This window comes from Urocitellus parryii, chromosome 11 (genome assembly GCF_045843805.1).
Source record: "Urocitellus parryii isolate mUroPar1 chromosome 11, mUroPar1.hap1, whole genome shotgun sequence".
NCBI lineage: Eukaryota > Metazoa > Chordata > Mammalia > Rodentia > Sciuridae > Urocitellus > Urocitellus parryii.
In genome coordinates, this window is record NC_135541.1 from 44,564,002 (window position 1) to 44,591,582 (window position 27,581).

Consider the following 27,581-nt stretch of genomic DNA (forward strand, 5'->3'; position numbering starts at 1 on the left):
ATGGAGAAGACAGATGGTAGGCAGGGGGCTTACTATTCCCTGGTTTAAAGGGACACTTGGGTTGGAATGGGATAGTTACCATAAATCCTGCAAATAGCCTATGAGAGGCCTATAGGAGACGTTCCCTAAACAGGCAGTGTGGGGAAGCCCAAATCATGTATTTCAGGTGTGAACTACAGAAGAATAGAGAATGAAAATGAAATCATAAAATACAAAATATTGGACCTGTGTAATTTTCAGAGCATTTTCTCATCTCACCCAAGCAACAGGAAGGGAGCAGGATACCCTCCTTCATTACCTTTGTTTTATAGATGAGGAATTTGAAGTCAAGAGGCATGTGGCAAAAGTGTCTCCATTCACAGCTTTGTGACTCTACAAGTCATTTAATGTCTCTGAGCCTCAGTCCCCTTGTAGGTAAGATAGCTTTGCCACTTAGTAAACCACTAAAATTTTTGTGATTTAAAGCCAGTTATTATTTGTCAGAAGATTCTTTGGGTTGGCAGGCTTGTTATCCTTATCTGAGCTGCCTAGGTGCATTCACACGGTCTTCTGGGTGGCTTGGCTGGGTTGGACAGTTTGGAATGGCCTCATTCACATGTCTGATGGTTGAGCATGTCACCTGGGCTGTCAGTGATGGTTGGTGTTGGCCGACTTACTCAACTGTTACTCATCATTCAGGAAGCTAGCTGGGGCCCATTCACACATGGTGGCAGAAGTGTTCAAACACAACAAGAAGAGACAAATCTCAATGTACAACCAATGCTCATCTCTGCATATGCCACATTTGCCATTGCCCTCCTGGACAATGCCAGTCACAGTCCCACCCTGTGATCAGGGCAGTTGTTGGGTAGTACCAAGGCTGGGGTAATATTGTGGCTATTTCTGCAAACTGCCTTCCATACCCCCTATATAAACAAGTATGAATATTATTTCCTAGGATTGGTAAAGAACTGAATGTGCTAATGCATGTAAAGTTGTTGAATAACAACTATCAAGCACAGTGGATGTTTCGATAAATATTTCCCTCTTCCCCTCCCAAGAAACTTGCTGAAGGTCATAGTCTAGACTCTGATCTCCTGACTTCGGATGAAATTCTTTTTCCAGATCACCCAGTGTTAGAAATAGGAGAGCTTGTAATACCCATTGCATCACATGGCCCTTTTTGGCCCAGGACCTAGGGAGCAGACATCAGCTGCAGCCCTGCCTCTTGCTTTTTTCCAGATGCATTGCCATATATTTCAAGGGCCTACCTTTCTCCCCAGAGAGCTGTCTTTGCAGTGCATCACTGGAAGTGGTCCCAGAGAGCACCAGCTAATACCTTAGTGCCTGGGGGCCTGTCGTCCTGCCACCTGGCCTCGTTGTTCCCTGCTCAGCATTCTCAGCATCACCCATCTCCACAGGATTACCCACAGCAGCTCCCAAGAGGCGCCCCTCCCTGCATGCATAGCGTCTCAGAGTGAAGGCCAAGCAGGAAAGCCTCCCTGGCTGCCTTGGCCTTTTGAAGAGGCTGACTTAATTCCCATTCTTTCTGGCTTTATTTTTAGCCATTTTTCTCTCCTGTTTCTGTTTTTTCCCATTTCCTCCAGACACTGATTACAGACTTTTGAATGTTTCTTTCTCACTTTCAGTGCCTCTAATTGGTTTAGTCACCTGCTGAACTTTCTTTTGTCCCTCCAGATGATTCTGTGCTACTCCCTCCTTACCTTGTCCCTTCCCAGCCCTCTTCCTCTGCCTGTGTGTGACTCTGAGGCTGATGGCTGTGTTTCAGGTCCTTCTCAGACATCTACTCCTTGGCTTTGCTTTCAGAAAAAGACAGTTCCTGGTAGCTTCGAGCCTCCTGTAGCTTACTTTTTTCTTTTCCCCAAACTCAATTTTTTTCTCCAGAATTATTTTCTTGGGCTCTCATTCCCTCCTGAGGCTGTAGTCCTCACAGAGTTAGGGAGAGAATCTTTAGCAAATCCTCCCCCACCCACCACTCCACCAACTTTAGGATGCTCATTGAGTACCTACTCTGTGCCATGAGCCTTAATATTGCATGAACTCTAAGAATTATTATCTCCTCTTTATATATGGAGAAATTGAGGCATAGAGAAATGAAAAAATTTGCCTAGAGCCTCACAGGTAGGAGATGACAGCCGGAATTCAAATCCAGCCAGCTAGCTGTGCTTGGCTTATCTGATCCAATTGTCATTTTGAGTACAGATGGTTCTCCTAATTAATTCTTGTCCTGGCCCCGTGCCTGGAATTGTGAGCTCCAGCATACCTGTCACCAGGTAGAATTAACAGGAGTGGAGCATATGGTGAGGCTGGGTCTCCCTGCCTATCAGCTCAAGCTCCATCATGGAGATCCAACATTCTGCCTGCACTGGGAAAAAGAAAAGAGCTGAAGAGTGGCACGTGGCAGCCAGAGCATCGTGATGGATCATGAGTGAGACTGTGTGTGTGAGTGCCTGCACACGTACATGCATGCACACGCATGCATGCACATGAGGATGGGTTTAAGTAAGTGCCTATTAAACCTCTCATCCATGATAACTGCTTACTCTCTGACTCCTTTGGTTCCCCTTGCCTCCCTGTGGAAGATTCTGCCTCTGAACCTGCTGTTTCTTACTTGATGCTATTATCGCATTTGTGTTCTGAACCTGCTCCCAGAGGCCTCTGGGCAAATCAGTGCATTTCTACTGAACAGAGGCAATAAGGGTAAATAATGCAGACTCTCCTTTAGGAGAGGTCTTCGCTTTCTGGGTCATAAATCTGCTTTCCACTTAACTTGAGACAAATGTCTCCTCTCTGATTTGTCCTGTCCTTGTACTCCAGGAGGCTTCTGAGTGAATCAAAGGACTTAAGAATATAGCTGAGTGTAATTGGAAACATTGCTCTCATTTACTGAAGCAGCCAGCCTGCTGCTTTGGGGTGGAAGGGAGATGTAGTTGGTATAAGAAAAACTATGTGGGTGAATGGGAAGTGATAGGGAGTTTTGTGGGGGTGTTTGCTGCTTATCTACCTGGAGGCCAGTCACCTGCTACAGAAGTTCTAAAACCCAATAGGAACCATGGTGTAGATCAGCAGCAACACAATCCTGTTCCCTACCATGCTATGCTTGTGATATAGTTGCCCACAGGCCTGTGGCTCTGCTCAGTAATGATGGCTGGCAGGCTCTGTTGTGTCCATGTTCATGAGTTCAGTCTTCATATGTCTAGTTGGCTTTGTCTCATTTTTTGGAGGCAACTATACTTCCCTAAGCACAGAGAGCCACCTGGCCCACATGTGCATTAGCCAGAAGAAGCAGCTATCAGGCAGGCACATGGGAAGAGCTCAGCCCTAATCTGTCATCATCCTCAGGGAAAATCAAGCCCCAGTGTGCCCCAGGTAGCACCATCATTTGCACCTTTTTTCATCTTGTCCCTTTCCCTCCATTACCTTTAGTTTCTCTGACCTTGACCACATCAGCAGTCTCCCAGCTGGTCCCTAGTTTTATCCTTCTTCCAGTTTTCTGAGAGGTATGGGGGTATTACTCAGGGGCAGAGTACTTTCCTAGCATGCACAAGGTCATAGGTTCAACTCCTAGCAACACAGAATAATAATAATAACAGTCCTCTGCAAGATGCTCCTTTTGAAATCACACTTGACTTAGTCTCCTCCTTGTTTAATCTTTTCTTGGAATGCTGGGGAATGAATCCTAGGCCTCATGCATGCTGAGCTGGCACTCTACTACTGAGCTAAGTCTAGCCCCCCACTCCCTTGTTTAAAACCCTTAGTGACTCCTGTTACCTAGAGAATAAGATCAAAACTTATTGGCATGTATGTAGGTTGCTCCATGACCTGGCGCTTGCTTCCCTTTCCAATTTTCTTTTTCTGCTCCTTGTTCTTCTCTTCCACACTTTAGGTTCTGGCCATATGAGCTGCATTTACAGAGCCCTGGCACACTATGCAATTCCATGTCTCCATGTCTTTGCACATTCTGGTGTCTATTTAGAATATCTGTCCTGGCTATCTATTGGAGGATAACAACCCCCCCCCCCGAAACTTGGTGGTTTACCCCATAATTTAATATCGATGCAGATTCAACTGAGTGCTCCTCAATTGGGGCCCTTCCTGTAGTTGAAGTCGGATGACAGCTACTGACTTTTATTTATGTGTGTTTATTTATTTAGCAGTACTGGGGACTGAACCCAGTCGCACTTTATCACTGATATTTAGCCTCAGCCCTCTTTACACTTTTATTTTGGGATGGGGGTCTTGCTAAGTTGCTGAGGTTTGAACTTGCAGTCCTCCTGCCTCAGCCTCCTGAATCACTGGGATTACAAGCCTGTGCCATCTGTTCCCAGCTGAGTTGGTGACTGTTTTTCTCCTGCCTAGCACCTGGGCTAGGATGGCTGGAATCATTGGGGGCTGGTGAGACATCACTCTTCCTTTCTCTGTAGGACCCGTCTCCACTGTGGGCTTCCTCACCATTCAGCAGCCTAGGTCTCAGCCCTTGAGGGTGAATTGTCTGGCAGAACCAAGGAACTGACCCAGGTCCGAGCTGCCCTTCAGCAGCAGGAAGAGGAAATCAAGACGCGGGAGCGGAGGATTCGAGAGCTAGAGTGCACTGTAGCCCAGTTAGAAGAAAAGCTTAGCCAAGAGACGTCCAGAGATGCCCAGGGCCAGGCTGATGCCATGGTGAACACTGACCTTCCCCGTGGGCTCTTCCCAGGGGAGTCATGTGACAAGAGCATCGGGGTCAACCTTCTGAGCATCACAGACTCTGAAAGGTGAGAGCCTGGCCAGGGCAGCACAAGGTTCTTCTCGGAGCAGTGACAGAGAGGCTGTCCCAGGGGCCAGGGAGGAGCTCCCTGGGAAGGAGCACCCGGGAAGGCCACCAAGCTCTCCAACAGATGCCACCATTGGGCAATATGTGAAAAAGATCCAGGAGCTCCTGCAGGAGCAGTGGAGCTGCCTGGAGCATGGGTACCCGGAGCTGGCCAGCACCATCAAGCAGCCTGCCTCCAAGCTCAGCAGCATCCAGAGCCAGCTGCTCAGCTCCCTCAACCAGCTGCTGTCTGGCTAGAACATTTGGGAGAAATCTCACGTGACATTGTCAGCCCAGGCTCCCCCACAGGAGCCAGCAGCCCCACCCTCCTCCCTTCCAACTGGTAAATACTGGTGTCCAAGGCAGGGAACCTTTTCTCCTTTATATGACAAATCCAAGGGAAAAGGGGTTTGGGTTACATGAGTAGATTTCTAAAAAGATTTTAGCACCTCCAGGAGCCTAGTGGAATAAAAAGTGACCTGTGTAACCATTGGGGCCACAGCTCTACTCTCCTTGTGTAGGTGTGAGTCTGACTGCAGGGCCACCACATACAGCTGTACAGATAGTGTCAGCCACAAAGATGCCAGCCAGGGAGGGCAAATAGGAACTGAAATCCAGCCCACACTCCCTTTGCCAAACCATGTGCCTGCAGCACTGGGTCTACCCAGAGGGGGTGCTGTTCTCATTTCATCACACAAAGGCAAAGACTTGGCCAAGGGTGGTCCTGCCCTGGGTGCTCCCCTCAGCCTCCCTACCGGTTTCCTGGGCTCCAGCATTCCTGCTGGAACAGGAAATACGCTTTCTGGCCCTCCCACATCAGAGGTTTTCTCTAGCCTGGTTTTGGATGAGCATTATATAGAGATTGGGAATTATTCACTGTATTTTCTGTGCGCATGCATGGGCACAGGGGCTCACATGGGCCAGAGCAGCTCCTCCTCTTCTGACCCATCTCACACTCTTCACTGTTGAGGAGAGTGGAGCCATTACCATGCTTGGCTCAGTGGGCAGCATGCAAGTCTGCTTCCTGCCACAGGTCACAGGTTGGCTGCCTTCTCATTTTGGTGCTAGTTCCCATCTTGTCCCTTGGGAAATGCCTCCCATACCACTGAGCACAGCATGAGGTTGTGCCCTTCTCACATGTCTCCAGTGTCATCACTACCCCCACATCACAAGTGTCAACGTGTACATGAGCTAGAAAGGACTGCTGAGGTGCCCTTGAGCGGAGAAGGGTACTGGCCCATGAGTCCACAGACCTCAGTTCTATTCCTGCTCTGCCATTCCCCAAGGAAGCCCGAGTCTCAGATTTCCTAGCCATAAGATAGGGACAACAGTGACATGTGCCCATGTGGTTCCCTGGGAGAATGTTCCAGTCTCTCTACGCATCCATACAGAGAAGGGCATCATTAACAGGAACCATTCTATTGACAGCCACCAGAAAACCAGACTTCTGCCCAAAGTCCCCAAAACATTTGATTTGCATTATCTGTTTCTGTCTCTGTCCACCTTTTCACACACCTGCAACCTGTATCCCCTTAAAGGAAAAGCCCTGCTTTTGCTACTCCAAGATCTTTCTAACCTGTGATGTTGTATCTACCTAGAGAGCTCCCCGCCGACCAGCCTTAAATCCATAATGAAAAAGAAAGACTATGGCTTCCGTGCAGGAGGTAATGGGACCAAAAAGAACCTTCAGTTTGTTGGGGTTAACGGTGGGTAAGCATCGCTTGTGAAGCCCCGACTGCCTTCCCTGCTACCTCTCCTGCTGTTGTCCTCGGTGCTCTCTTTTCTAGGGGGAAGCATCTGGTTTTTGTTCTTCTGCAAGGGAATTAATCTCCAAGGTCCTTTAAAACTCCATGTCGGGTTTGCACATGTTTGGCTCTTTGCCAGATGTGCTGGTTTGTTGGAACCTCTGCTTTTAATATACTTGGCTTTGGTCTCCCCCAGGGCCAGGACTCTGGGTGGTTTCTGGGAGTTTTGGGGAATATGGACCCTTTGAGGAAGGTCTTTAACCCGAACCATGACACTGAAACTAGTTCAATTGTATGTGTTTAAAATGTTTCTCCTTTAACTTACTGCAAACCAAACCCAAGTTTTGGGCAATGAAGGGAAACAACCAGTCTATTGATAAAGAACATGAACCAAGCCTTCTGTAGTCTAGGGACTTAAACATTGAATTTAGAATACATCATGCAGCTGGGCACAGTGGCACATGCCTCTAAACCCAACAACTCATGAGGCTGAAGCATGAGGATTGCAAGTCTGAGGCCAGCCTCAGCTTCTTAGTGAGACCCTGTCTTAAAAGAAAAGATATTTTAAAAAGGATCTGGGATGTAGCTCAGTGGTAAAGCACCCCAGGGTTCATTCCCCAGTGCCAAAAAGAAAGAAAGAAAGAAAATTACAGTCACATGTCACCTAACAACCAGGGATACCTCTAAGAAATGCAGCATTAGGCAATTTTTGTCACTATGGGACACCACAAAGTACTTACAAAAGTCAAAACATCTATGATGTCACTAAGCACATGACTGTATTTTCTAAATTGCTCATTCAGCATTTATTAAATGCCAACAATATGCTAGGTGTTGGGTATTAAAAAAAAAAGTCAAATAGATCAAGGTCCCTACCTTTAGCTCTCAGATACGTCAAGAAACAAGGGAGAAATGCTGATGTGCCAAGACCAGATGTATTAGACAAGGAAGCACAGGATGCTGTGGAAGCCCAAGGAGGGGTCCAGCCCAGCAGGCGGTGTGTCCGGGAGACTGTCCAGAAAAAGTGGGGATCCTCCAAACTTAAGACACACAAAACACTAGACACAAACGGGGTGGTATCATTGTTGTAGTTTCTGTGAGGGAAACATCAGAAATGATGAAGCAGGTTGTCAGGTGGGCTGCTGCTCCCACTTCCTCTGGTGTGTGACCCTCTGGCCCATGAAGAACCATGTTTTGCGCTTTCACCAGTTCACATGCAGGGGAGGAGGATCAGCCCAATCTCCAAGCCTAATGCAGGTCAAAATGCCCTTCACAGTCCCTCTCTGTGCCCAAACCTGGAGGAACTAGATCATGGTTCAGCCTTCTGGTCCACCCCAGCTCCTGCCTCGCCTCCCTCCAACATGCTGAGCTCAGGCCCATCTCAAGGCCCTGGCATTTGCTTCCCCTGCTTAGACTGAGCCCCTCCTGGGGTGCGGGAGCATAAGTAATCCTGATCTCCATCCTGAAGACTCAGGTTTAATTAGTCTGGGAGACAGTCCACCTACTGGGAATGCTACCCACCTCTAAGAGTTCTAATGTGCAGCTGAGGTTAAGAACCCATGTCCTAACTGAAGCAGCTCTTCCTCCCAACACTAGCCCATGGCCCTTTTTAACTTTGTGCATTATTCTTATCACTTTCTGAATATAATATTTGTTGCATGTCTGTATCTGCCTCTCCCTACTAGCATATAATCTCCTCTAAGGCAAGGGCTTTGATATAAGCACTTAGAACACTACCTAGCACATAGTAGTTGCTCAATAAATTTCTTCCAGGTAAAAATTTTATTTGAATTGGTTTTTGTTGTGTTTTGTTTCCTTTGTGGTTCTGGGGATCAAAACCCTGGGGCCTTGCACATCCTAAGCAAGTGCTCTACCACAGAGTGACACTTCTAGCCCTAGGTGAAGTTTTTATGGAAGCAATTCTAAGATGAACACAGCTTTGTAAACATAGTGTGTCCCCCATTTCTTTATCACAAAAGAAAACTGTTATTCCAAACACAATGGAGAAGAAATATCTGAGAATTAAGCAAAAAAGAATGCAGGCATACCTGGGAGACTGCTGGGTTTGCAGATCCAGTGAGCGCAGAGTTCTTATGTAGAAGCCACTACTTAAGGGGTTCAGCAGCAACCATAGTCACTGATCCCTGTGGCTCTTTGGAGTGTCCTTAAAACCCAGATCTTAATATCAGCATCCTCCATTGGGATCTCCTGTTGAATATCGGCAGGGGAATCAGTAAATCGTCCAGCACTTTGCCCCTGGTCTCTGGTTGTGACAAGGCAATAGGATCATTTATAGCTGAATGTAAGAATCACTGTCAGGAGCAAAGCCACAAGTCAAGTAGCCTGAGACCACACTTTTGCTGCTCCAAGTTGTAGTTCTAACAGGCTTCAGGTGAGAAAAGCAAGTGCGTGTTTGAGTATCTGAGTCCTGCTGGGAGCAGGTGCAGGTGAGCTCACCCCTTACCAGTCTCACCCTGGGCTGGGGAGGAGAGAGCTGCAGGAGGTCTGCCTTCCACCCAGAGATGTGAAGACTTGTCAGGCAATTCGGGAACTCAGGGTGGAGGTGGGGATGCTAACCTAGACTTGGGCTCCTCTCTGGACCTAACATTAGGATTCCAGAAGCAAATGGCTCTGTGAGAACCTTGGATTGCCTGTCTGAATCACCAAATCATCAGCCAATTCAGGGATAGGGTGTTGGTGTGTTTGCTGCAAAGAGCACAAATTTGCTTTTCTTCACAAATGGCACCCAGCACCAGAGCCTGTTTCTCTGACTGTAGGGTTCCTGGGAGCCTCCTCATCCTGGCCTGCGGGATGTGCTTAGTGAACTGGGGAGTGTGACCTGAGATCTGCCTTGTTCTCCTTGGTGTTGACATAGCCCTGGGCAGGTAGGACAGGACGAGTGACCTCTTCTCCTTCTCCAGCTATGAGACCACTTCCAGCGAGGAGACCAGTGGTGAGGACAGCTCTCCAGAGGACTTGTCTGACAGCGAGGCTGAGAAGAAATGTGGTGGCCCAGAACACAGGCGGGGCAAAGATGCCACCAGCTGCGAGGCTGGACGGGATGTCCCTGAGGGCACTGACAGCACAGGCCAGGAAAGTGGGTTTGGGGAAGAAGCCCCCCATCCCAAGGCTGAGAGGTGAGTCAGATGGGTGCAGAGGGGGCTGCCATTCCTCTGGTGAGGGGCGAGGGCATGTGCTCACCCTTCCATCCGGTCATTGGGTCATTTGATGATCCACCCGTTGGGCAGAGTTTGTTGAGTTTTCTTCCAGGCTGGGCTCTGGGCAGTGGCTGAACTAAACAGACATGACTCCTGGAATATTCTGTCATAGGTAGAGCTCTGCGGATAAAGCCAACATTCACCTAGCCCTGGAAATGTGATGGATGGACAAGTATTATTTTATATAAGCCTTTTCACGGTCCTGCAAGGCAGCCATCTCTATGATCCCCACTTTACAGGAGTGGAGATGGAGGCTGTGGAGGGAAGTGATGCTCTAGCAGAGCAGTTTGGACCTGCTGGTTCTGACCCATACACTTCTCTGCCTCTCTTGTTGGCCAGGTGACACCACCCTGTAAAGTGATGGGAGGCACGTGATGTGACTGGGGGTGGGGGGGAGAGAGAGAGAGAGAAGGAAGGTGGGGGAGAAGGAGAAAGGAGAGGGGGAGACTTTCTTTTCCTGACTTGGAAAAGAAAGTGATCAGAGGCCATGCCTTTGGAGCTGACCACACCTTGATCCAAGAACTGCCTCTGCCATGGTGTTCTTTGGCAAGGTCCTTAAGCTGGGGTCACCGCCCTTTCCTTATCTGAAAAAATGTGGATAATAGTGACCTCTTAGATTTGATCTGAGAATTGTGTGAGAAAAAGCACTAACGTGCCTCACACAGTTCCTGCCATGGAATGGGCTCCCGATGAGAGTAGCAATAGCTGAGTCAGGACCACCACCATCATCATCATCACCACCTGCAGCCTGCTGCTGGGGAATGCTGAGCAGCAACAGAGGCTGGTTTGTGAGCAGGTGCACAGGGTGCTCTGTCTGGCAGCCCAATGAGACTGTGCTGAGCAAGCAGGCATAGGGGCGCAGACCTGCAATCCCAGCTGTTTGGTAGGCTGGGGCAGGAGGATCTCAAGTTCCAGGTCAACCTGGGCAACTTAGTGAGACTCAGTCTTTCAAAATATAAAAAGGTTTGAGGTGGCAATTTGATGGTAGAGTGCCCCTGGGTTCTGTTCCCAGTACTGCAAAAAATTAAAAATAAATAAAAGTGAGTGGGCTCTCAGGGACTGGTGCCATTAGAGGCCACTGGGGCTTGTGTGCGTGTCGCTGTGGCACCCAGTGTCAGTGATTCTCATTTTATGAACTCTTAGCCCTTGTGGTTCCTTCATGGAAGAAGGACCTGAAGAGATTTGCTGGTATGTGTTGGGCTCTTTGGATTTTTTTTTTTTCATTTTTAACGTTTTATTTTATTTTTTTCTTAGTTCTCGGCGGACACAACATCTTTGTTGGTATGTGGTGCTGAGGATCGAACCCTGGCCGCACGCATGCTAGGCGAGCGCGCTACCGCTTGAGCCACATCCCCAGCCCTGGATTTTTTTTTTTTCTAGTCCACCCAGGAAGAAAAATTTCATCCAAAGTCAGAACAGCAGCCCTCCAGTCCCCAGTGAGTCAGGCCTTGTGTTGAGCCCACAGCCCCTGCAACTTGGTTTATCTGTTCCAACAAGAGCAGGATGCAAAGGCTCTTCAGAGCCACATCAGCAGGGTGCTCAGATCACCCCACACTTCTGAGGAATGTTCCCTATCCTGGGGGAGTTACCAGGTTTGGGTGTTTGAGTTGCTGAGAAGTGAAAGAGGAAAATGAGAGTCATTTTTATCAATGTGGAGCATGATTACATAAATGTGCTTTTGTGTGTGTGTGTATACATATATATACACATGTGTGTGTGTTTGTTTTCTCTGGATATAAACCCTCAGAAGAATCTTAACGCATGCTGAGCATTGAGCCAGTATCTGCTGGAGACTGGGACCACCACCGACCAGCTCTTGGTACTCTGATTTTCCGTTGTTGTGTAAAGATTTCCCACCAGGGTGAGTTTGGCCCCTTGCCTTATGCCAGGATGTGAGTGCGCACACAGGAGTCCCTGTCCTCAGGGAATTCTGTCATTTACCCAAATGCTGCCGCCCAAAATGATGGATTATGCTGAGGATGTGGAAGGATCAATCTGCATGAGGAAGTAGGTCAGGGGCTCAGAGGCATTTACCAAGGGAGATTAGGCATGGCCACTTGAGTGTCTGTCACTAACGTGTTTGTGGCTGAGGCTCAAACCTCTGCCCTGAGGTTGGGGAAACGTACAGGTGGAGTGGGAAGAGCTCGTGGAATGGGAGCTGCGGGTTCTGGTCCCAGAGCCTCACCTGTGAGGCAGGAAGTGGGTGAGGGCACGGCTCAGAGCCTGCCTCCTCATCAACAGAACAGTGGTAGTGAGTGGTGTATGTCCACCCCCTGAAGCTCTGACACTTAATTCCATAGTTATTACTGCTTTTCTTAAAGTGCATCTATGGGTCGAAAGACCAGAAACAAGAAAATCCATGTTTGCTCCTTTGTACCTTCGTGGCCCATGGAGATTTGAACATTCGATGATTGGGTCCTACTTTTAATCAAGAGCCACTGACATGGGCACATTTCCCACGGCAGGAGAGAGCTGTCAGAAACACAGCAGAACAACCCGTAAGCGTTTTAAAACCTATTTTGCTCTCCTCTGCACAAGAGCCCAAAGAGTAAAAATATCAATTCAGCAGAGTTTATTACCTGGCCAGGCAATTTTTATTATTTTATTGTAGCTGATTTGGCATATGGCAGTTCCCAGACTTAAAGAAGCAGTGTGTGGTGTGGATGTGAATTGAAACTCCTGTTTCTTGTTCTTAAACAAATTATGGAACTAGGTCTTACCTCTTCATTTAAAATCCAGTGCTATGCTCCTTCCTATGAGGGTCTTTCTTGAAGATTCCTTGGGTGAAGCAGATATTCCTTTCTAGGAAGAGAGAGAGAGAGAGAGAGAGAGAGAGAGAGAGAGAGAGAGAGAGAGAGAGAGAGAGAGAGAAAAGGAAGGTGGAGGGAGAAGGAGAAAGGAGGCAGGGAGAGATTCTGATATGTAAGTCTTTTGGCCACAAGTGATTTCTCTGTTCCTGACTTGGAAAAGCAAGTGATCAGAGGCCATGTATGAGCAACCCCACAACCACACCCACATTAGGATCTGAGCATGGATGTCCCCCTGTGCTCCCTCCTTGCCCCTGCCTGAGAGACAACACAGGCTATGCAAGAACCCCAGTCTGCAGAGACTTGGAAATAAGGAACACAGCCCATTTTTCCATTCCCAGTGTGTAATAGGGACAAGTAGTATTCAAAAATGTTACATACTTCCAAGGTTGCAAGCTGAAACAGGACTCAAACCTAATCACAATGATTTAGTGACTCCAAACCCAGTGCTCTTTCCAGAATGAGCATGAAATCATTCATAACAACCATACCCCAATAGCTTCCCCTCCCCTTTAGGTAAATAATTTAAACTTGTGTCATCTTAAGCCCTTAAGTCATGTTACATACAGAGTTGATGTCATTAACTTGGAAACTCCTACGGTTCCAGGGGAGCCAGATGCTACAGAGAGCAGGGGACCTGTCATGGGTCGTTAAACTTTTCACTTTGGAGAGCCCAACAAAACATAGCCAAGAACAGGGCTGGAGATGTAGCTCAGTGGTAAAGTGCTTGTCTAAAATGCACAAGGCCCTGGGTTCAAGTCCTTGCACCACAAAAAAAAGGAAAAGAAAGTCAAGAATAATTCAAGCCCACCCATTTGGGTTTTATTTCCAGCATAAATTGCATATGATTGTCTGTATAATGTTGTGACTTTGCAGCTATGCCTAGAGTAAAAAGGCAAGAGTCCTCGTGCCATACAGGGTAAGTCAATGTAGACTGACCATGTGGGCATGAAAGAGAGTTTTAGTAATCCGGTGCACACAGATTGTGACCTCAACTTACACTAGTTTCAGGCCATCATCTAGGAAAGGGAGTTGTTCCTGGTTATTGCAGTGTCATCCAAGAACTCCTTGCTACCTCCCAAGGAGGGTTTATCACAGGTCCCATGTGTTCCTGCATTCCCAACCTTGCTGTCTGTCAGTCCCCTACATAAATCCCCTGCAGGGATACAGGGAGATAAGGGATGGAGGCAGAAACATTCAAAGCTGACACGTCCTGGGTCAAGTGGGACATCCGAGACCAGGGAACCTCTCAGAATTGGAATCTTTTGGGGTTTCAGAGGCAAAGCTTGAACACCATCAGTCAAGAGTGGTTCCGGGTTTCCAGCCGGAAGTCATCTAGCCCTGCCATGGTGGCCGCCTACCTCTCTGGAGTCCAGCCTCACTCCCCACATCTCCTGAAGCTGCTTGTTAACTTGGCTGATCATAACGGGAACACAGCCCTCCACTACAGTGTGTCCCACTCCAACTTCTTCATTGTGAAGCTGCTACTGGACACAGGTCAGAAATGGCTGCACCTGCAGTCTGGATCCCATTTCTTTCTTTCTTACTTTCTTTTTCTTTTTTTTTTTTTTTTAAGAGGATCTCACTATGTTACTTGGCTGGCCTCCAGTTCCTGGGCTCAAGCAATCCTCCTCTCTCAGCCTCATCTGTAATTGAGGGCCATTCATATACCATACTTCTTTCCAGCAAGAAAATTTTTCACTCCTCAGAATTCCTTTGTTACTCCAGAAACTGGACTAGACCATGTTGCCTATATTATGTCATTCATTCTCCACAATAGACCTGTGATATTATTCTCAATTTACAGGCTCAGAGAGTTCTAAAACTTACTCAGGTCACAGTGCTGATAAATTGTAGAGCAGATTCTAGATTTGGTCTATTCAACTTCAGAGCTCTACCACACTGCCTTAGGAAAGGTCACCATTTCTTGTCTTTCTAAGATAATTTTTAACAAATATCTTGGCTCCATTTGACCAATTGGACTCCTTTATTATTTGCCAGATAATTATTGATGATTTATGAGGTCCATCCTGGCTACAATCTGACATGCAAAAGAGCAAGGCAAGATGGCTCCCAAGAGAGGTGCAGAATGTGATTTAGGGATGCAGAAGAAGTGAGATAATATTCAATGCAGGAGCAGGAAAGGTGCCCTGAAGCAGATGGGGTTCCACAGGCAGAGAATGTCCAGGTGAGGAGAGCACCATAGAGGGTAAGAAAAGAAAAGACACCTGGAGGTCAGAATGGCTCCTGGTTTGGACAAGATGTGAACAAAAGTTGGGAAGGTAAGTTGGAGCCATTGGCATGGAGGACCTTGTGTCCTTGTGTGCTAGACTGACATCTGTTTGAAAGGTGCTGGGAAGTAGTACAGATTTTTGTGTAGGGAGCTCTATCACCAGGGCAATTCGCCAAGAAGCATAATTCGGTGATAGGAGCAGATTAGTGGAAGAAGAGAGGAGGAGGTGGCAGGATAGTTGGGACTCCACTGCAAGGGTCCACAGAGAGGTAGTGAGAACTAGATGATCATAGCAGGAGTAGAAGAGCAAAAAGTCACTGGAGAGTTAGTGACCACCTGGCTGTGATGGGCCTGGGGAGTCAGAGCTCTATGTCAGGCTTCGATGGCTGAGAATATGATGGTGTTGTAAAAGGGAAAGGAGCAAGTGTGGGGAGGCAGATTTTCAGTTTCTAGTGGGTCATCCAAGCAAAAATGTCCAGAAAGCTATTGAGAATTCCAAATCCAAAATCTAAAGTAGTAGAGTTTCGGGAAGGGCTGGCTAGAGCAAAAGCACTGGAGTCCTGGGAGAGTCTGGCTCCAGGAATTGGAGCAGAGGCTGATCTGCTCCCTTATTAAGGAAGCATAGGGCGGGGGCGGTGTCTGATCTCAGGAACCAACAGCTTTTCCACTTCTCAGGTCTTGTCCATCTAACTTAACTTCCTCTGCCTGCTTCCATGGTCTGCCCTGCAGGATCCCACCTGGCATAGCTGTCCCTGTGTCACCACACTCACCTCAGACTCACCTAGCTCATTGCTCCTGGGATCTTTGTATTTTATTTCTATCTAGACTCTTTCCCCTGAAACTCTTTGTAGGACCGGCTCCTTATTACCCAGGTCACAGCCCAAATGTCACCTCCTTGAAGTCATTCTGTTGACTCTATTTAAAGGGGTTACACCCCATCTGTTGCTCTAGAGGAACACCTGGTTTTTTTTTCTTTAGATGATCTTTTTCTGTATTTCTACCCAACAGAATACTAATTCTGTAAAAAGGGGCTCTTGTCTGTCCCTTTCTGTCCAAGTTCCTAATCCAGTTCCTGGATGATGCTCTCTGTTAAAGGAATGAGTAATGGATGACTCTTGGAGTTCAGTTAATCTCCAGTGTACTTCCAGTTCTCCACTGTTCTTTTAAGCAGCCTTGAGGCTCTTCCAAACTGGAAAGGAGACATATGTAAAAATAGCCTAAACTTCTATCTAATTCTCACATCATCAAGAAATTAAATTCCATTGGGGGCTAGGGATATAGCTCAGTTGGTAGAGTGCTTGCCTCGGATGCACAAGATCCTGGGTTCAATCCCAGAAATTAAATTCCAGTTCTAAGATTGAGTCAATGTTATTGATTTCAGTTACTCATGGATTCCTGGGTACCATCAACATAGTAGCTCAGTTGAGGGAGGCACATGGTTCGGTGGAGCATGCCTCTGTATTCCACTTCCCGTTTCCAGTATTCTGTGCTTTCAATTGAGAACATGAAGAACAGTAGCTAGAGTCTTTTGAGTGTCTTCCCCATCCCAAAAACTGGTTTAGGTATGACATGCATGTTCACATATACAATCCTTGTGGAGATTGTGAAACAGATATTAATTGCATTTTCCAAGTGAGGAAACTGAGGCCCAGCGATGTCAGTAAATTTGGTTGAGATCCCAGAATCTGTCACAAAGCCAGAATTCAAACCAAGATCTGTCACTCTCCTAATCTAGACTTTTTCTACTACCCACAAGTGGTTTACAGGAACAGTCTGAGGCTTTGAGAGCACCTAATATGTGTGTGAAGAATCCAAAGACCAGTACCATGGAGCCCTGTCTTAAGTAGCTCCCAGACTTGTAGCCTATTAGGAGTTCTAGGTGAGCTAGGCCAGGACAGCAAGCAGACACCCTAAGATTTGGGTGCTGTAAATTTCTGCTACCATTGATTAGACATACAGCTAATACTCATCAACTTTATGGTGGTTTGGAAGCTTCCCCTTTGATGTACTAGCATAGAGGGTGAAAAGGGTTGTGGAGAACAGGCCCAAAATGCCATTACTTTCTCTCATCAGTAGAAAGGGTGTTGAGAGTGACAGATCTGTCACACTCCCAAACCTGGGCTCCCTTCAGAGGCCATTGTGAAGCATATGAAAAGCACATTACAAACTGTAAAGTGCTGTACAGAAAGTGACTTCTTCTTCTTCTTCTTCTTCTTCTTCTTCTTCTTCTTCTTCTTTCTTCTTTCTTCTTTCTTCTTTCTTCTTTCTTCTTTCTTCTTTCTTCTTCTTCTCCTTCTCCTTCTCCTTCTCCTTCTCCTTCTCCTTCTCCTTCTCCTTCTTCTTCTTCTTCCCTGGGATTGAACTGAGGGACCTTCAACCACTGAGCCACATCCCCAGCCCTATTTTATATTTTATTTAAAATACAGGGTTTCACTGAGTTGCTTAGCACCTCCTTTTTGCTGAAACTGGCTTTGAACTCGTGGGCCTCCTGCCTCAGCCTCCCGAGCTGCTGGGATTACAGGTGTGTGCCACCAGCCAGGCTGTGACTCACTGTTATTGAGAATAGAACCACAGAGTACACCTCCATAAGCTGGGTCCCTAGTGGTGCAAGCTTGTTGAGTTGGAGCATGCTCAATGGAGAGCCTTTCAGAAGCATGTGGCATGAATGTGGATCCTCAGCCCTTTTCTGGGCCCCTGGTGAGGACCTCACTCCAGTGTGGGGCACATCATGTTCTGAAGAGATAAGAGCGCTGGTAACCTGAGGCCTATTCACATCTTAAAGCAAACTTAAAATAGGGGTCAAACCAAAAATTGTTAACACAGCAGTGTCCACCTTCACTCCTAATCAGGACAGGCTGCTGAGGTGGTGCACTGGGTTATCATTCAAGGTTCGTAACCCACTCAATCACAGCCATGGTCAGAGGGGCTCGAGAGGAAAAACTGCTAATGAGTCAGCCAGACCAAGGTTTGCAGATCCATTGGCACTCAGGTATAACTATGGCATACTTCTTAAAAATGCTTGGGGTAGAGCAGAGGGAATATCAAACAAATGCTGGGTTCTCTCCTTGCACAGAACTTGTAAGTAGCCCTAATTGACATTGTTCCATAATTAGATTTCTTCTAATGAATTCCTAATCTACAAGAATACTATTCTTTATGATCATTGTTAACACTAAGCTTTTACTATGTGTTAGGCACGCTCTAAGAGATTTAAATACATTAACTATAAATTCCACAATAAACCTATGAGGTAGGTTCTGTAGTTCACTCTTTTCCACAGAGGAGGGCAGCCTAAGAAAGACTGTCTTTTTTTTTTTTTTGAATTTTTAATATTTTATTTTTTTAGTTCTCGGCGGACACAACATCTTTGTTGGTATGTGGTGCTGAGGATCGAACCCGGGTCGCACGCATGCCAGGCGAGCGCGCTACCGCTTGAGCCACATCCCCAGCCCAGAAAGACTGTCTTGATCTACTGAGATAATTTTGTTATTTTGCCCAAAAGAGCCACCTAGGCTTTTCTAATGAACAACTGCACAGGGACAATTTGGTTTTGCACACAATACTACCCTGGAGAAGTGACATCATTTATATAAGAGACATCTGTATCTCACAATCCTTACCTCTCCTTTGGATAGCCTCAGGACCACAAACCAAGAATTTCTTTTCCTTTCTTCTTTACTACTTCATCTCTAAAAGTATACCAGTTTTAGCTGGGTGCAGTAGCACCCACCTGTAATCCCAGTGTCTGGGGAGGCAGAGACAAGAGGATCACAAGTTCAAGGCCAGCCTGGACAACTTGGCAAGACCCTTTTTCGAAAACAGAAATATGTTTAAAAAAAAAAAACATAAAATTTTAAATGTGTGTGTGCATGTTTGAGAATTTTTCGCACATTTTTTCATTCTGTTGTGAAAGGTTGATTCTTCTTTTATTCAAAAAGTTATGGTGTTTTAATCTTGCTATTTTTCAAGTGAGATGGTCATTTCTGGAAGATTTTCTATGTTTATCCTAAAGGACTTACATGCCCAGCTTGAGTTCCATACAGACATGAGCTAGTGAGAGTGAGACCTGCAGTGCACAGCTGTGGGTACATGTGGCTGGTGATGGATGGGCTCAGGACCCAGACAGTCCTGAGCCCTGGTTCTGCTTCACCTGCACATGAATAGTTTATGCATCTTCTTAGCCTCTCAGAGTCCTCATCTGGAAAATGAGAATAATGTCATATGCTCAGATTTAGGAAGTAAAGTCATGGTCATTGACCCTTTGGCCATCTCTGGCCTCCTGTGGACCGCCCTTCCTGGGTATCCTCAGAAAACTTGTTAAAGAAAGGTAGTCAGCTTTAAATGCTGCCAGAATTGTCAACTAGTGACTCCTGCTGTGGGTGGCGAGGCTCTATTCTTTGGATTATTAACCAGCAAGCAGCGACTTGTTGACCTAGCTAAAGTGGAGGCTGCCTTCTGGCCCCTTGGCGCTATTCCATCCCTGGTTGCTCATCTTGCAGGGGTCTGCAATGATGACCACCAGAACAAAGCTGGCTATACTGCCGTGATGATCACTCCCTTGGCTTCTGCAGAGACCGATGAAGACATGGCTGTTGTCTGGAAGCTCTTAAGAGAAGGAAATGTGAATATCCAAGCAACTCAGGTAGGTGGTGTGAAGGAGATCTCTCTCCTGTTTAAAAGATGTGGGAAACCTTCAAGTTTTAGTCTGCCAGTGAGTCAAGAAATTCCATGCAGATTCATGAAGAATTTTTCACCCAAGAAGGCTGGGCCTCCAAAGCCTGAATATTTGCTTTTCTTTTTTTCTTTTTAAAATTTATTTGTTCTTTGTAGACAGACATAATAGTAAAGTATATTTTCACATATTATATATACATGGAGTATAGCTTATTCTAATTAGGATCCCATACTTGAGATTGTACTCCATATGGGTCACATTTGTCATGTATTCATACATAAGTATAGGAAAGTGGTGTCTGATTCATTCTTCTGTCTTTCCTATTCCCATTCCCCTCCCTTCCCTTCATTCTACTTTGTCTAATCCACTGAACTTCCATTCTCCCTTCCACCCTTGTTGTAAGTTAGCATCCACATATCAAAGACAACATCTGACCTTTGATTCTCTGAGATTGGCTTATTCCACTTAACATGATAGTGTCCAGATTCATCCATTTACTGGCAAAGTCATAAAGTCATCTTTTTATGGCTGAGTAGTATCCCATTGTATATATATACACCACTTTTTCTTTATCCATTCTTCTGTTTGAGGGTATGTAGGTTAATTTCCATAGCTTAGGTATTGTGAATTGAGCTGCTATAAACATTGATGTGGCTGTGTCACTGTAGTGTGCTGATTTTAAGTCCTTTGTGTATAAACCATGGAATGGGATATCTGGGTCAAATGGTGGTTCCATTCAAAGTTTTCTTAGGAATCTCCATACTGCTTTCCACAGAGTTTGCACCAATTTGCAGTTCTACCAGCAATGTATGAGTGTACATTATCTCCCAGATCCTTGCCAACATTTATTGTGACTTGTATTCTTGATAATTGCCATTCTGACTGGAGTGAGATGAAATCCCAGTGTAGTTTTTATTTGCATTTCTCCAATTGCTAGAGGTGGAATATTTGGTTTCTTTAAAGAGACCCAGAGAGCCAGGGAATGAGTCAGTGAGCTACTAACTCATGTCTCATTCTAAAGCTGAGCATATTCCAAACATTTTTACCATTAGCATTTTGAGAAAGAAAGAAAGAAAGAAAAAAGCCCCATTGGCAGTCTACCTTGATCATGACCACAGGCATCTAGCCAGTGAGGATGCTCTATGGAGGCCTAGTTCTTTAAGGAAGTTACCACCTCTGTCATTCCTCCTCTCTCCAAAGTCATCAGTTTCCAGTCTGGTGGACAGAATTGACAGATAGCCAGGACATACAGTAACTGTTGTTGATCAGTCCCAGGAATGATAAGGATGCTCATTTCCCAGGCTTCAGCTTGGATCAGAGCATCATTATAGAATTCTGCTCGTGAGTGAGCACTCTGCCTGGCACACTTCCACAGTCCTTGAAATAACCAGATCTCAAATACCCATCGCTGAGTACAATGTCACACACTTGTAATCCCAGCAACTTGGACAGCTGAGGCAAGAGGCTCTCAAGTTCAAGGCCAGCCTCAGCAATTTCATGAGGCTCTAAGGACTTAGCAAGACCCTGTCTCAAAATAAAACATAAAAAAGACTGGGGATGTGGCTCAGTGGTTAAGTGACCTTGAGTTCAATTCCTGGTTAAAAAAAAAAAAAAGGAAAAAAGACAATGAAAAGAAAACATCCTTAGGGCCAGGTGCAGTGGTGCACACCTGTAATCCCACCAGCTTGGGAAACTGAGGCATGAGGATTGTGAGTTCAAAGCCAGCCTCAGGAAAAGCTGAGTCCTAAGCAACTCAAGGAGGCTCTGTTTCTAAATAAAATACAAAAAAGGGCTGGGGATGCAGACCAGTGGTTGAATGCCCCTGAGTTCAATCTCTGGTACCCAAAAAAGAAAAAATAAAGAAAATGTCCCTGTCTTTCTTCCCTCTCCACCAACCTGTGTGAGTGACATTGTTTTGGGCACATAAATCATGTTTTGGTTCGCAGGAACAGTCCTGTGGGTCAAGATGATAAGAATAATTTCTGCCAAGAGCCAAAAGGGCCCTACAACAAAGACAGTAGCCAGGGAGTCAGGACATTAGGGTCTCCTAGGACACATGGGCCCACTAACTCACTGGGTACCTTTGCCTCTGGTAAGAACAACACTTGAAAGTCACCTCGGTGTTTTCCTCCCCTTTTTTTTTTTTAATTTGTAAAATACCAGATGATCTCCAGCTTCATATTATTATCATCATCATCATTATTATTATTATTACCAGGGATTGAACTGAGGGGCACTCACCCCTGAGCCACATCCCCAGCCCTTTTTGGTATTTTATTTAGAGAGAGGGTCTCACCCAGTTGCTTAGGGCTTAGCTAAATTGCTGAAACTGGCTTTGAACTCATATCCTCCTGTCTCAGCCTCCTGAGCTGCTGGGATTACAGGCATATGCCAGGGCATCCAGCCTCCAGCTTCATCATAATGCTCTCTGAGCCCATGGCCTCCAATGTCAGGAACCCTATGCTCTTCTCAAGCAGCCTGTCTGTTACCCCAAACAACTCTGATAAATGTGTAAAGTGACCCAAAATCAGTGTTCTGAACTTTTCATAGAGTGATTAGGTAGAAGTTGTTTGAGGTTCACAGCAAGAGAGATCTTGTGAACAGCAAAGGTATTCAAGGCAATCAGAGCCTTGGGGCCTGCAATCCTCTTCTTGAGAACACAGGGCAAGGGAGTGGTCTTACCTAGCAGGGCTTTGAATTGGACAAGGTACTACATAGAATATTGGGGACCCCTCCAGAGGTCACTTGCCATGTTGACTACACAAGAATGAATAGTTACATTTCACTCTCCTGTCTCCCTTTTTTAAATATTTATTTTTCAGTTGTACTTGGATACAATACCTTTGTTTTATTTATTTATTTTTATGTAGTGCTAAGGATCAAATCCAGGGACTCACATATGCTAGGCCAGCACTCTATCACTGAGTCAACCCTAGCCCCTTCCCTATCCATTTGGAGTGAACATAGATGATGGCATAACTGTCAAGAACTGGCAATTGCCATACACCATCTCCAACCAGCATGAAGACCCTGACAGGTAACATATGCCCAGGGCTCACTACAAGTCCACTAGACCAAGAATGCTGGTCACTCCTGTCTTCCCTGATCAGGGAGAGATATGGAGGATATCTTGCACACATTCATGTGGGTCCTAACTGGCAGTGCCTGGATTTTTCTGATTCCAAACCCCCTTTCTTTTTTCAAAGCCCCAGGGTGATGAACAGTGCAGCAGAATGCACAGGGACTGTAGATTGGGGTTGTAATCAGCCAGCACAGCAGCAAACACGTCCTCAGCTCTTTTTAGACATGGCATTCAGAGTCATAAGGTATATGAAAGGAAAGAAAACACAGACTTTGCCTGATTCTTGCCATTTTACAAAGCCCATTATCCCATCAGAGAGAAATCGCTGACCTGCCCGGAACGCACGAGAACCACAGGGGCAAAATATAATAAATCTGTATAAGAGGACTATAGGAAAATATAGACATGTAAATAGTGTATACAAGGGAGATGGGAATGGGAAAGAGTAGAATGAATCAGACATAAGTTTCCTACGTTCACATATGAATACACAACCAGTGTAACTCCACGTCATGTACAACCACAAGAATGGGAAGTTATACTCCGTGTGTGTGTGTGTGTGTGTGTGTGTGTGTATATATATATATATATATATATATATATATATATATATAGGTGTGTGTATATATATATATATATATATATATATATATATAATATGTCAAAATACACTCTACTGTCATGAGAAACTAAAAAGAACCAATAAAAAATTTAAATAGTATATACAAGAAAATCTATGGGAAGTAAGAAATTGTCAGTTTTTAATCAGAAAAATTACCACCACACGTTACTCTATTTACATCCTTTATCTTATTTGATTCCCACAAAAGTCCTGTGAGATACACTCGGAAAGGCCATTCATTTGTAAACAAAGTTAAAATTCAGGGAAGGCATCGAGTCAGCCAGTGTCCCACGTTGGTGGCTGGCAGAGCTGGAGATGGGACTCGATTTCGGATTCTCTTGCTTTGTCCACTGGTGATCACAGGGATGTCAATGACTATGGATTAGAAAAGCCACAGGGACCTGAGTGCTTATTGAAACAAAGGCTTCTAGGCATCATTAATGTAAAAAGACCAGAGTCATGGAGCAGACCAAGGCTTCCTGGGGAAGGTTGGGCCAGGGAGGTGATAGGAAGGCAGGCCGCTGAAGCACTCAACCTTCATCTCCCCCATGGCTCCACATGTATCAGTGCTGGGTGCTAGGTCCTGTGGAGATAGAGACAAAGATGACAGTCCCTGCCAATATATCAGCATATGAAACAACAATTGAATAAGTGAACCTCAACTTTTGGAGTCCAATCATCAGAAATTACAGGAGGGCTAGCTAGGAGGTTCTGTAGCCTTGAGAACAGGAGAGATTGACAAGCTGCAATGCCCAGTGTGATGAATCCCACCTGGGTAGTGGTGTTGGGGGGGAGTTGGAAAGCCTTTAGAGCAGATGGAGTACCTGACTAGCACCCTGGGGAAGGAGAATTCTGCCAGACAGAGAAGGAAAGCCACATTGGAAGGAATGGTCACTTTCTTGAGGAGTCCCTGCCGAGCACCCTGGCACCGGCAGCAGCCTCACCATATCCCCGTTGCCCCATGTGCAGGGAGGCCAGACCGCCCTGATGCTGGGGGTCACTCACGACCGGGAGGACATGGTCCAAGCGCTACTGAGCTGCCAGGCAGACGTCAACCTGCAGGACCATGATGGATTGTCAGCTCTCATGATGGCCTGTCACCATGGCAATGCCGACCTGGTGCGCCTGCTCCTGGCCCACCCGGCTTGTGACAGCAGCCTGACTGATAAGGTGAGACTTATGGGCAGTTAACAAGTAGGTTAGTGTTTAACTTCTGGTCCTGAAAAGTGCCTTGATGGCCAGCAGAATCCAGGGAACCATATGGTGGTAGCAAAAAAAAAAAAAAAAAATTCAACCTTACAAAGCTGTTGTAGATTTAATGAGGCAATACAATGCTTGGAGCCTGACGGCTGGGAAACCCACGGCTCTGGACAACTGGATGAAGGAGCAAACTTTACAGAGTCATCTCTAGTTGTGAAACTGGAAATACTTCTCTGATATTGATTCAGTCTGCAAACTGGCCCATTCCACCGAGCCAGCCTGTGAAATAGCCCTGCTAGACCCAGGTTTCTTAAATAAATGTCTCAGTAAGGTGAGGACATTGATGATGATAATGATGATGATGATGAGATGATGATGATGATGATAACTAACCTGTGCCAAAATCATTTAAAACCACGATGACCTTCTGAGGTTGATATAGCTGCCACCATTTTGCTAGAGGAAACTGAGGTCCCAAATAGTAAGGTTCATGGGGTAAAGTACCCAAGATCACACAGCTGGTGGAACCCACCTCCCTTGAACTCCTGAGCCCAACATCCAGCTCTCCCATCATCCTCGTTGTTGTCCCACGGAAGCAGCATATCTCTAGGTCTCAGGTGAATCTTTGCATCTTTCAGAGAGCCTACTGCATATCAGCAAATGAATCATCAATTGAATAAGTGAACCCCAAACTTTAGAGACCACTCATCAGAAGCTACAGGAGGCACAGTTTCGGGATGCTCATGGGAACTAAACCTTTCCCATGCATCATTGCTCATCCTCTTCATGGTCCAGCGAGGCAGGCACAGTGGTCCTCACATTTGCTGATAGGGAATCAGGCCTAGAAATGTTCCCTCACATTCTCAAGCTACAGGGAGCCCATCCTTAGAGCAGAGATCCCAGCTCCGGCCTGACTCCGGCATCCATTACCCTGGCATTCCAATCCCAGGGCTCACGCAGACATCGTAGGCTTTCTTAACATCCTCAATTCTAGGGGAACAAATGCCTGGAGAGGGGAGCCCTGCCCAGGGATAGCACCTTTCCCTGGTCACATCTGAACTACCCAAGATTGATCCTTCAGCTTTCAAGCCGAGTCCCCTGCATCACACCAGACAGCAGGCTCCCTGTCCAGTGTCCCCATGTCCTGCAAAGCCCAGCTATGCCCCAAAGTCATTTCTGAAATAATTAGAAAACACAGACCCTCTTGGAATTCACACAGGAACAGCGTGGGCTGCTGAAGATACAAGCCCCTTTCCCAAATATCATGAGGTCAGAAGGTCTGGGTTCCCAAGCTCCCTACCAGGGTGCCCTGCGGATGAAGGAGGCAGCCTTAACCTAAAACAGGGCTGTACATCAAAGGCCCAGAGCCCTCTCAGAAGTGACCACCACTACTGCCCAGAAGAGGGCTGAGAGGGGAGGGCTGTGGGACCGGCAGGGTGTGAGTTTGGGGAGTTCCTGGTTAGCCCAGATAATCAAGGAGGGAATGTGAGAGTTCTCCTGGGCCCCTTAACCTCTGTCACAGGTAAGAGAGCTAAGTGGCCACTTTCTAGCGGTAGAAGAGCCATGGGGTGGGGATGGGGGTGGGTATCTTTTGCTCTTTGGACACCTCAAAAGTGATTTTTTAAAGCACTGACTTTAGAATTCAAACCACAGGAGTTTGAATCTGGGTCCAGTGACTGTGCCTTGGGAAGGTCACCTACCCTCTCTGAGCCTCTGTGATGCTCATCTGTAAAGTGGGTATCACAGTATACTATGCCTAAGGCTGTAATGACCACAACACCATACTGGACTTCTGTGACATATATTGTTGATGGTCATTGTGATGATTATGACTAATTGAAGAGTGACACGAAAACCAAACAGCTGGCACATCAGTGAGTGAGAACCTCAGCATTGACAGGCAGTATGCAGAGGGAATAGGGAGGGTGAAGGTTTGGAGTGGGGCAGGGGGCGTCACTCAGTGGAGGGAGACAGGCCTCTGAAGGAGAAGCCAGCTGGCTACCATACTTTGTTTAGTACAGTGGTTCTCAGGTGGGGGTCATCTTGCCCCTCGGGGGATATTTGACAATGTCTGAAGCCATCTGTATGTGTCACCAGGGGTGCAGGAGTGTTCCTGGCATCTGGTGGGCAGAGGCCAAGGGTGCTCTAAACATTGACGGTGCCCAGGGACAGCAGTGAAGTAAGAGTTATCTGGCCCCAAATGTCAATAGAGCCGCTGGTGAGAACCTGGGCTGGGCGCGTACTGAAATCCAAGTGAGTTTAGACAGCCAACCCCCTCCAAGTGCTGGGTGGGGAGGTGCCAGGGCAGCTCTGAGGGCCAGGTCTGCTGCAGGGCAGGGCAGGGCAAGGCTCTAACCTGGAAGGAGGGACATTAATGTTAGGTAAAACATGGAGGCAGGTATCTGCTTTAGCAGAGGTGGGTCAGGGTAGGAAAGCCAGACAGTGTGAGCAGCATGAAGATGGGTTCTAGACCCCACCCGGGGCCAGTCACATGGCTCAGGCTTCCCTCAGGATTCACACCCGAATTCACACCCAGGTGACTTGGGTGAGCACAGTGTCTCCATCCACAGAGTGAGACATTCCAGCGGAAGGCGCCTGGTGGGTACTGAGGCTTGTGCCTGCTGCTCTGCATTTACAGGAGAGGGCAGCCCTTCTGCTCCTGGAGTCTTTCCTGTGGGGGCTCCGAGGCCCAGCATCTCTCATCAACAGTAAACGTTTGCTCTCAACACAGAACTCCTGGCAGAGGCACAGGGCACATTCCCTGGGCTACTTGACATAGACCCCTCCACCCCAGGCATGCCCCCTATCCTGCTCTCTTGCTGGATCTGGAGGCAGATAGGGTACAATTTATTTCTCCTTTCTTCCTCCTCTGTAGACTGGCCACACCGCTCTGTCCATGGTTCTGCAATCACCGTCCCATGTGGAAATTGCAGGCCTTCTGCGGGCCCACGCAGAGCCGGACAGGTCCCTGGGGCTGTAGAGGCTGCAGAGGAACCAGCAGCCAGGAAGAAAAGGCTCCTTCTCTGCACTCCTCCTTCGCCCTTGATGAGGACAGGGTCACAACCAGAGGGTCACCCCTCAATAGAAGAAACTATGTCACATATACACATACATTCCTGTTGCGTAATTCTGCTCATTAGGATGCTTTGTAGTTTACGCCTAAGCCCAAGCCCCAGAACAACACGGGTTTCAGAGTGGGGTGCAAGG

General features: G+C 46.7%; 1 pseudogene; it reads left to right on the forward strand.

Annotated features, from left to right (window-relative positions):
- Window positions 1–27,354, forward strand: LOC144249259 (KN motif and ankyrin repeat domain-containing protein 4-like; annotated as a pseudogene).
- The last annotated feature ends 227 nt before the right edge of the window (window positions 27,355–27,581 follow it).